Source organism: Taudactylus pleione, unplaced genomic scaffold, assembly GCF_031769625.1.
Source record: "Taudactylus pleione unplaced genomic scaffold, aTauple2 ptg000236l, whole genome shotgun sequence".
In the NCBI taxonomy this organism is placed as follows: Eukaryota; Metazoa; Chordata; class Amphibia; order Anura; family Myobatrachidae; genus Taudactylus; species Taudactylus pleione.
In genome coordinates this window covers 4,441,383-4,452,469 of record NW_028284638.1, presented here as the reverse complement: position 1 = coordinate 4,452,469, position 11,087 = coordinate 4,441,383, and the positions used below count along the sequence as shown (strand labels likewise).

At 40.4% G+C, this 11,087-nt stretch overlaps 1 non-coding gene across 1 annotated transcript; it reads left to right on the top strand.

Moving 5' to 3' along the window:
* The first annotated feature begins 917 nt into the window (after positions 1-917).
* On the top strand, positions 918-1,082 carry LOC148516859 (U1 spliceosomal RNA). The gene has a single exon (XR_015879358.1). It is a non-coding gene; the product is annotated as a U1 spliceosomal RNA (small nuclear RNA).
* The last annotated feature ends 10,005 nt before the right edge of the window (positions 1,083-11,087 follow it).

Sequence of the window (11,087 nt, the reverse complement as noted above, 5' to 3'; positions counted from 1 at the left end):
TGTATACATGCCTACATGAGTTAAGTGTATGTATAAGTATATATGTGTATATATATGGGGCTTTCCTGCTTATATATACTGTCTGTTAAAACCAGTTTTGTTCTATTGATGTTTCCAATGAAAGAACTGTTAATAAATATATAGATGAAGAGGACCTATGTGTATAGTCTCCCCTGTGCATAGCTGTAGAATCTAGATAGAACCTAGTTTGGTCTCTATTATAGTACAATGCTGAGGCATACTGAGCTGTTTACAAATTATGCACGCAGTGTAGCAGTTTTCCTGCTTACTTAGTCACGCAGCGGCATGGTCCATATAGAACTTGGCTCATTTCTGTAGTTCCTATATGGTGGTCAGATAATGTACTTATATTCTGTAGGGGAGAGCACTTCAAAACTGTCGACTCCACAACTATCCTATCTGCTGCCCTATGTCATTGTGATGTCACTGTGTAGAGATAGTTGCGACTATTTTACAATTGTCTATCTCAAGATGGCTGCTGTTTAATTAAGAAATTAATCAGTACTCACTAATGTCAGATGTTATTGACGCAGTACCTCTACAACCCGCCGCCACTATTATAGAGTGAGTGTCTGGACCCCTGACACTAGCTCAGGGAGGAACATGCCGCAGCCTAATACAGAGGCTGTGTCCATGTCACTTTGCCCTCCGCATGACAAATATGCCTGTATTCGTTAAATATAATGCAGTATACTTCATTGACCTGAGGTCGTCCTTTTGATCCCCACTTTGAAAAGGTGGGTTCAACTGGAGCTCAAATGGCTCACCTGATAAGGCAAGGACAGAAGGCTCCCAGGATCTATACCAGTCTGGGACAGCACGCTGCTAAAATATCAGGCCTACAGAGGACACACAGCACATCAGCAGTCTCCCTGCGTGGAGGTAAGCCACAGTTCATACTTACCTGGCAGGGGAGATACCATGATCACAAAGGTGGTTCTCTCAGGGCGAGGCGCATCCATTGCACCATGGGTGTGCTGACCCCCGATGATTTCTCAAAATGCGGAAATCTCGACTGCATAATTTGTGGAAGTGGGGGACTGCGTTCACGTTTTCTCCTGGATAAATTATCGTTATCTGTGACCTTGTATGAGGGTACATGTATGCGATATGTGTATATATGTGTATGTATATGTGTATGTATGTATGTATGTATATATATATATATATATATATATATATATATATATATATATGTATCGCTTCTTATCCTTGCCATAAAGGCAAGGGTAGGATTTGTTCTTATCAGTTTTATATCTGATACCTTGCATATTTTAAAAAGAAAGATACTGCAATTGGAGGCTGGACTCTCCTGCTGCGGTGGGTTGGTACAACAACTTCGATTTACACATACTATTTATGAATGTATTTGTTATATGTGTGGGTATACCTATGCTTCCGCAATCATTAGGTTACCTCTAGTTCCACAGATGGGAAGCCAGCTGGGATTACCAGAAGCTGTAGGCTATAATATATTATATTGGCTCTATAGACTAGAGTCATGTTCTGCAGTTTACATTGTGATAGTCACAATTCCCTAAGGCATGGCTTCTAATATGCACCATATACTTGTCTGGGAGCCTTCTGGTAGTCCACACATGTATATAAGATAGGCACTTACACCCTTCTGGGGTTACAGTTTTGTTCCTGTCAGTTTATATCTACGGCGCCCCCTTTTTGGGGGAGTTATTATTATTACAATGTATGTGTATATAGGTGTATGTATATATACTCGCTTTGACAAAGGGGCACGTATCCCCCGAAACGTCGGCCTGTTTGTTTCAACATAGTTTAGATATACCTTTTTGATCACTATTTAAGTCTCGGAGTCCCGCTATTTGTGGTTCCTACTATGTATATATTTATATATTATATAGAGCATAATGATCTCCTGGTGCAGGAGTCGGACAAGTATACTTACTATGTTGACTTCTCATGCAACTATTTGTCTAAGTGTACGTGTGTATGTATACCGATATATTCATGTTCCTCGTATGACTACTTCCTAATAATTGGGAAACACCTGTTTTTTTTTTTTTTTTTAGCCCTAACTGGGGTTTTCTTTACAGATATATCCTTTTTTACTTGGGATAATTATTGCATTCTATGTCTATGTACAGGTACCTTTCTCTGTATAGGTTCCTGTACTCCATATTATTGTTTAGTCGCATATCTCAATAAAATGAGGCTATAAAGTGGCCCCTGGGTACATTCCTATCAGTACATAAAAATCCAGATTCTATTCCATCCTCAGGGCTTACTTGGTTAAATGACAACAGACCACACTTCTGTGCCTGAAGGTCTAGGGCCACCCACCGAATAGGCAGGGTCAGGCCTGGCTTGATTAGATTGGTGGGTATCCAGTAAATCATGGGCCCTGCGGTTCAAGTTTAATCCCTCATTGTGAACACTATGATTGTCAAGGGTCACTGGTGGGATCCATTATCAAATATGTAATATTTCTATGTGTATCTTGACCAGTACAGGGTCTTATTTAATTCTTTCACTATCCCGCCTCTTGACTAATACGCACTTAACCATTCTAAGTGTTAATGTACTAATACTTACTCTAGCAGACCGTGCTTGGGGTATATGTATAATCTATATAAGGATACATATCCCTAATGGAACAAGCTCAGGTATAGAGTCCTGTAGTACGACCTTCTTGTTACCACTAACATTTTGCTAGTTTTCTACAGTCTCTCCTACGGCAACATCGCCAGACTGAAGACTGTGCTATGGAGCATTGGTTTTTAGCCCACTGAAGCTACTCTCTATTCCCGATGTGACGGGTTGCTGTGAGATGGAGAAGGTCAGTGACATTCTACATAGTTTCTAGAGTGCTTCTAATTGCTCACAGGTAAGCGGTACCCCACTATTGCCTCGGAAGATGCTCCGATTTCATGCAACCTGACATGACATAGCCGTTATTCTCCCTTATGCATCCTAGCTGCAGACTTAGTAGCCATCCGCTCTTTTTAGCAGTAGGCTCTACCCTTTAGAGCTTTCCTGGCGTGCATAGTTCCAACATTGAGAATGTCACTTTATTCTTCTGTTGGGGTTATAATGAACTGTGACTGTAGCGCCTGTGGGCTAATGCACATCTTTACATTAAAGCGTGACAGTCATTATGTTCCACGCAGGGGGCCTGGTTGGTTTTCCTGTTCAGTACTGTGAATATTTTCATCACACTGACAGGTACCTGATGGGTACCTCTATGGTTGTCCTAGTTCTGTAGCCTTGCTGTATGGTTGCTTCCCTATATTGGTAGCTCTCACTGGGTGACTGTTGCATCCGTGCTCTTTAACTGCTAGGGTAACCGGGTTGTTTTTTATACTATGTTCAGGACAGCAGTTGATACTGCCTACGCACTTCCATCATGTTGGATGTTGTTTGGAGTTTGTTGCTGTGGGTTTCTTTTCAGGTCGGCACAGTGGCTTGTGCTGTAAGGTCTCCACCTGGGATGCCCCATACACTAATTCGAGACCCGCCCCAGGCAGTAGTAACCACTCAATAGGCAGACAACTGATGGGCTGCCAGACATTCTGCCAGTGGTCTGGTATGGGGATTTCCAGCTGCAAGGTTTCAGTTGCTGTTTTTCCCTCTGTTTCTGAGTTGATTGTACTGCTGTCTGACGCTCTGAAAGGAATTGTGGTCTCGATTCTTTCAGAGCTGCCTCTGCCTCATGTCATTGGGATCTCTATCCTTATGGGAGACTTCTATGGTTTCACTCTGGTTGCCAACCTTGTAGTAGTTGGACCTCAAGAATGGTCCAGGGCGACTGTTCGGTCTTGTCGTTTGCTCCCTGTATACTCTTGTTAGGAGTCTGTGGACAGGATCAACTCTGTATCTGTAGATTGGTATTGTTATATGTATAACTATATGAGTTATGTCCAGCAGTGCTGGGATTCTGCTGTCTCCAAATTATACAGCTTCTCATGTTCAACTCTGGTTCATGCTTGGTCTGTTTCGGCTGAGCTTACGGTGTTCAGCTGTTTTCATCTGCGGCTGTTCTCTTGCTAGCAGTATTCCATTCGATTTACGCTGTAAGGTGTGGAATTTCTATGGCTGTTTAGCAAGGAGCCTTGATTGTCTCCTCTGCTCTACAACACTTGATCTTCAGCTCTTGCCTTTCCATTAGGCCTACGGTTCTTGGTGATCCCGGTTTTCGGTTTGCCAAGGGTTCGGCAAGTTCTCCGCGCTTCCCACCCGGGAGGTTGGCTTTGGGACGTCCCCACTGTCTTGAACTCCAGTGTCCCCTAGTGGATGAAGGAGAAAACAGGATTTTGGTACTTACCGATAAATCCCTTTCTCCGATTCCACAGGGGACACTGGACGCCCGCCCAGCGCTGCGTACCTGCCATTTTGTTTGGTTTCTTATAAGGTTGTGTGACTGCATATGTTCCCTGCAGTTGGTTCCTCTGTTCTCCCTCATTCGGGTCTTGTTCCGTTCTGTGGTCCTCTCCTTCTCCTCGTTTTCCTATGGTCCTCCGTCTCCTCTCGGGCTCAGTTCTTAAACTGGGGCTGATGGGGCATAGAGGGGGAGGAGCCAGTCACACTTCTGAATTATTTAAAGTGCCAGGCTCTACTCTACCACCGTCTATACCCACTGTCTTGAACTCCAGTGTCCCCTGTGGAATCGGAGAAAGGGATTTATCGGTAAGTACCAAAATCCTGTTTTCTGCTTCTTAGAGAAAATCACTTGAAAAATTACAGGTCTTTATTGGCTAGATTTTCCTATCTAAAAGCTTCTAAATACATTATTCATTAGGAATGCCATTTTTTTGCCTTAAAATAGGGATTTTCCCTACTTTTCACATATATGGGGAAATGTATCAAACCTTGTAGAGAGATAAAGTACCAACCAATCAGATTCTATCTGTAATTTTACAGGCTGTGTTTCAAAAATGAAAGTTAGAAGCTGATTGGTTGGTACTTTGTGTGTCTCCACTTTATCTCTCTCCGAGCTTTCATAAATCTCCCCCATAGTCTGCAGCTGCGAATGAAAATCTGTGATAATTCCCATTGAAACATGCATTAGCTTAATACAGATTTCTAATTGAATAGCAAAAAGTCATGGCTGATTTAATTTACACCCAAATTGCAGCTAATTGAATCAGCCCCAGGGGCAAATTTACTAAGGGACAACTTTCAGTCCCATTCTCGTACGCGCATGCAGGGGGGGTTTCCGAGTACCTAGAAACCCCCCCTGGCCGCCCTCCATCGCTGCCCGGCTGAATCATTTTTTTTTCTAAAGCGAAGGAGCAGCCGGGCCCGGAGTTCAGCTTAAAACTGGCTGGGGCTTGGCTGCTGGCTGAACATTGGGGGAGCGGCAGCGGCAGCGCGCAGTGCGCAGCTCCTCCCGGGTGTTTCTGATGGGGCACTGTGAGGGGCGTCTGAGAAACTGAGCTGGCGCCGGGTGCTTACTATTCCCGGCACTCTCTCCTGGAGCCGCAGGTGAAGGGGGGAGTGGGTGCCAGGGGGTGGGGGTTGCCTTCGGGAGGGGGGGGATTTCGCTATTAAATGATGCAGTTGTTGTTTGCCTGCTTCAGTGTGTGTGTTTGTGTAGTCTGTGTCAGTGTGTGTGTAGTCTTTGTGCAAGTCTATCTGTGTGTGTGTGTGTGCAGTCTTTGCGAGTGCCCTATCAATGTGTCTGTATCAGTATGTGTGTGTAGTCTTTGTGTGTCTGTCAGTGTGTGTATGTAGTCTTTGTGCAAGTCTAATGTAAATATATATATATATATATATATATATATATACAGTCAGGTCCATAAATATTGGGACATTGACAGAATTTTCAGATTTTGGCCTCTATTCACCACCACAATAGTTTTGAAATGAAACAAACAAGATGTGCTTTAACTGCAGACTTTCAGATTTAATTTGAGGGTAATTACATACAAATCGGGTGAACGGTGTAGGAATTACAACAGTTTCAATATGTGCCTCCCACTTTTTAAGGGGCCAAAAGTAATGGGACTATCAACTCAAAAGCTATTTCATGGACAGGTGTGGGCTATTCCCTCATTATTTCATTATCAATTAAGCAGGTAAAAGGTATGGAGTTGATTATAGGTGTGACATTTGCATTTGGAATCAGTTGCTGTCAACTCTCAATATGAGATCCAAAGAGCTGTCACTATCAGTGAAGCAAGCCACCATTAGGCTGAAAAATCAAAACAAACCCATCAGAGAGATATCAAAAACATTAGGTGTGGCCAAATCAACTGTTTGGAACATTCTTAAAAAGAAAGAATGCACCGGAGAGCTCAGCAACACCAAAAGACCCGGAAGACCACGGAAAACAACTGTGGTGGATGATAAAATAATTATTTCCCTGGTGAAGAAAAACCCCTTCACAACAGTTGGCCAAATCAAGAACACTCTCCAGGAGGTAGACGTATATGTGTCAAAGTCAACAATCAAGAGAAGACTTCACAAGAGTGAATATAGAGGGTTCACCACAAGATGCAAACCATTGGTGAGCCACAAAAACAGGAAGACCAGATTAGAGTTTGCCAAACAACATCTAAAAAAGCCATTACAGTTCTGGAACAACATCCTATTGACAGATGAGACAAAGATCAACTTGTACCAGAGTGATGGGAAGAGAAGAGAAGGAAAGGAACTGCTCATGATCCAAAACATACCACCTCATCAGTGAAGCATGGTGGTGGTAGTGTCATGGCGTGGGCATGTATGGCTGCCAATGGAACTGGTTCCCTTGTATTTATTGATGATGTGACTGCTGACAAAAGCAGCAGAATGAATTCTGAAGTGTTTCGGGCAATATTATATGCTCATATTCAGTGAAATGCTTCAGAACTCATTGGACAGCACTTCACAGTGCAGCTGGACAGTGACCCGAAGCATACTGCAAAAGCAACCAAAGAGTTTTTTAAGGCTAAAAAGTGTAATGTTATGCAATGGCCAAGTCAATCCCCTTACCTGAATCCGATTGAGCATGCATTTCACTTGATGAAGACAAAACTGAAGGGAAAATGCCCCAAGAACAAGCAGGAACTGAAGACATTTGCAGTAGAGGCCTGGCAGAGCATCACCAGGGATGATACCCAGCGTCTGGTGATGTCTATGCGTTCCAGACTTCAGGCTGTAATTGTCTGCAAAGGATTTGCAACAAAGTATTAAAAAGTGAAAGTTAGATTTAGGATTATTTAGTTTGTCCCATTACTTTTGGCCCCTTAAAAAGTGGGAGGCACATATAGAAACCGTTGTAATTCCTACACCGTTCACCTGATTTGGATGTAATTACCCTCAAATGAAATCTGAAAGTCTGCAGTTAAATCACATCTTGTTTGTTTCATTTCAAAGCCATTGTGGTGGTGAATAGAGGACAAAATATGAAAATTCTGTCAGCCCAATATTTATGGACCTGACTGTATATATATATATATATATAGATATATATATTTGAAACAACGAGTGGTGCTTCTTGTTTTCATCTGAGTTTATATCAAATAGGCACCGTTGGAGGGGGGTTTCCAATTTCCAATTAAAAAAATCCACACATACACACACATATATATATATATATATATATATATATATATATATATATATATATATATATATATATTGTATGTATGTCTGTGGATTTTTTTAATTGGCTCTGTATTCGGAAATTAGAAACCCCCCTTTCAAAATCCTGTGTTTGCCACTGATTCTAGTTTGTGGTGAATTGGTGGTGATTTTGACATTTCAGTATTTATTAGAGGCAAAACTGACTCAAAATCCCCAGAAATTCGACTTTACACACAAATAGAACTTCAAATAGACGACTCGGTACTTCCCCATAGCCTTCAGTAGAAAGCTTATTTACTAAAGCTGGGCATCCACTATACAATTTTCTGTCAGATATCTGTCCAATCTGGCTGGTTGGAATGAAAACCTGGTAATGTATGGGAGCAAATGACAATCGTCCATTTGCTCACAAACACTGGAAAATAGCCAAAAATGCTTGTTCAGACAAATTGGTTAAAAACACATAAATTTAACCAATTTGAACAATTTTTTTGTCCTTTTTTTCAGTGTTTAAAACCATATGATCGACTGTCATTTGCTCCCATACATTACCAGATTTTCATTCCAACCAACCAGATTGGACAGATATCTGACAGAAAATTGTATAGTGGATGCCCAGCTTTACAGTTGATTTGAAAATTTACCCTATTGCCATTTTCAAAAGAACCATGAGAAACAGTTCTATTTGATTTTAAATCATATAGAGTTGTCTGAAAACTCAATATGAAGGAAAAAACATGGAAGAGAAGCATGTGGGACACTCCTGCTGTATAAATCAAGCATTTAAAGGCATAGCAATTAATTTTAAAAAATCGTGGATATGCAAATTAACACTGGGATGAAGGTGTTTGTGAGTAATACAGTGCATGTGAAATATTTTGGCCAATAGGAATGCTTTTGTATGAGTTTGGGTTCTATTAAAGGTGAATAGAACACAATTAGAACTTCAAATAGAACTTTAAATAGAAACCAATGCACCATCCAAATCAGAAAGGAACTCAAAATGGACTGTTAGTAAATGATCTTTTGAATTGAAACACTGTTGTAAATTTTGTTGGGATGTTGGTTCCATTTTGGTCGATATTAAATAGAACCAAAATGGACCCCTAGTAAATTTACTCCAAGTGTGTTCTTGCAGTGTTATTAAGAAAGCCGATTACAATATCATTATGTTGTTTCCCTTGTGGGAGATAATATTTACTGAGCACAGCTTTAAGAAAGATATTTGCGTATACTTGCTAGTAGGAATATGTGTAGCTTGTACTTAAGCAATACAATAGCCTGTAGTGACAAACACCTCTACACCTGTCACCTTACTTACATGTAATGCAATCGCAATCTTCTGATTCGTTAGCACACTGGTTGCAAAACTTGGAGAAAGTAAAAAATGTGAGGCCAGAAATATATTAGCCACAATGAAAATGAATTAATAACAATCAGCTGGATATGGCAATCCGCAACCAGCCAAGGAGCAGCCGATTGTCATCATCATTATCAGTGCAGAATTTGCACCAGCTCTCTAGCTCACACAAGACCATCGCCTCCAGACTTACTGTATGCATCCTTGTCCAGATCACATTTATAAACACTCTTTTACTGTAGCGACCTATGATTGTATATCCATTCCTTCCCCTGTTGTAAGTATACGATGTCGCCCAATGTGCAAACCTTTTATGTGCTTGTGTGGTACAGATATTGTTATTGTATTGTATTTGTATTTTATGCCACAAAATATATATATATATATATATATGTATATACATATATATATTATATGTACAGTTGTACATAATGTCTGTAATCTGTCCCTAATGAAATATTTGGACATAGATGTATATTTAGAAATGACATTAATGGCAGAATGATATACTTGAAAATGATTAATTAATAAATGATTTAGCAGATATATATATATATATATATTTATTCAAAGACTAATTATCTTTCTATTAAACAGTTCCCATTATACAAAATGTATAATATAATAATATTGCTGCTTACCTTAGAATGTGTTAATGCCTCTTTAGCAGCGACAGATGTGACAGCACACAGAACTGAGTGACCTTTGACAGTAAGATGATGCTGTCCCTGGTACCACACTGAGGGGAATGCAGGATCTTTGTATTAGTTAATGTGTTACAGAGAGATCAAAGTTTATTGAAGATAACTTTGCATATGTACTTGAGGCTGTGTTAGAGCAGCTTTTATCAAACCCTTCCTCATACAGTAGCTGCCAACAGGCAATCCTGTAACATGGTTTTTTCATCAAGTGCAATTATTGCATATTAATTTGCCGGTGGAGAAAGGAAAATTGTAACAATAGGGAATGTGACAAATATTGTTTATACCACTAAGGGGGGAATGAAGTTGCCCATGATAATTCTGTGTGGTAAAAACGGGACTTTAATGCAATCTTTTTTTCCGGGCAATACAATTATCCTTCGTTTTTACCGTCCGTTTTCATACGAAAACACAGGATTCAGGATAATTTTCCGATCGTGGCCGCAAAAAAACACACTTATCGGGTGTTTTGTTTCACCTGCCTCAGAGCAGGTAAATAAATATCCCCTACGGTGCTGGCTTCCTGTCAGCAACCCAGCACATGCTGCTGCCTGCTGGTCTGCAGGGCTGCAATGGGACTAGGAAGACTGCTGTCACTAAGCAGCAGTCTCCTCTCCTCTGCCGGGGTAGGGGGTGGGATCACACTGACCGCAGACCCTTTGATCTGCCCCTGGCTGAGGGGCTCACAGTGCCCCCTCCTCAGCATGGACATTTTTTTTCACTAAGGGGGACGTGGCCCCTAAATATTTTGACATATTATAAATGTGCCTGGTTTCAGTACTTACATATATATATATATATATATATATATATATATATATATATACTGTATGGATCCTTTGTTCAGTATAATCAATGTTATATTTTAGTATCTGTTTAGAACATTGTAGTATCTGTTGCGCTGTACAAATAACCTTATTTTCAAATTAACCTGTATCTCTCTATCTGCATAATTTTATGTCAATACAACATCGCAACTTAATTATAGCCAGAACAGCCAATGCAGTTACTATTTGAGCTAGCCAGCGATCAAATTCCGTGTGCAAGATTATGTAACCCCGGCTAACCGTAGACTTCGGTTACGGTTATCCAATATTCCTTTTGGTGCCTCCCCCCAAGTCTCTGGTGTATCCTGACCCTTCGAAGCTGACTGGGGAACACTTTAGCAAGTAAGTAAATTATGACAATACAACAAATTTTTTTAATAAATTGTATTCACATCACTAACCAGAATGGATAGTTTATTAGTCAGTAACAAGTCTCGACTATCACCTCTGGATATATTTATTTCACCTCTGGATATATTTACAGAATTGAAACAAAGATGTATCTTAAATCTCACATTATAATAGATGTAAATCACATAATATCAATATACATATCATTTGGATATTTCTTTCCTTTTTTTAACACTCAGTGGGGTCTGTTTACTAAAGGTCGATTTTGTGAAAAATAAACTGTTA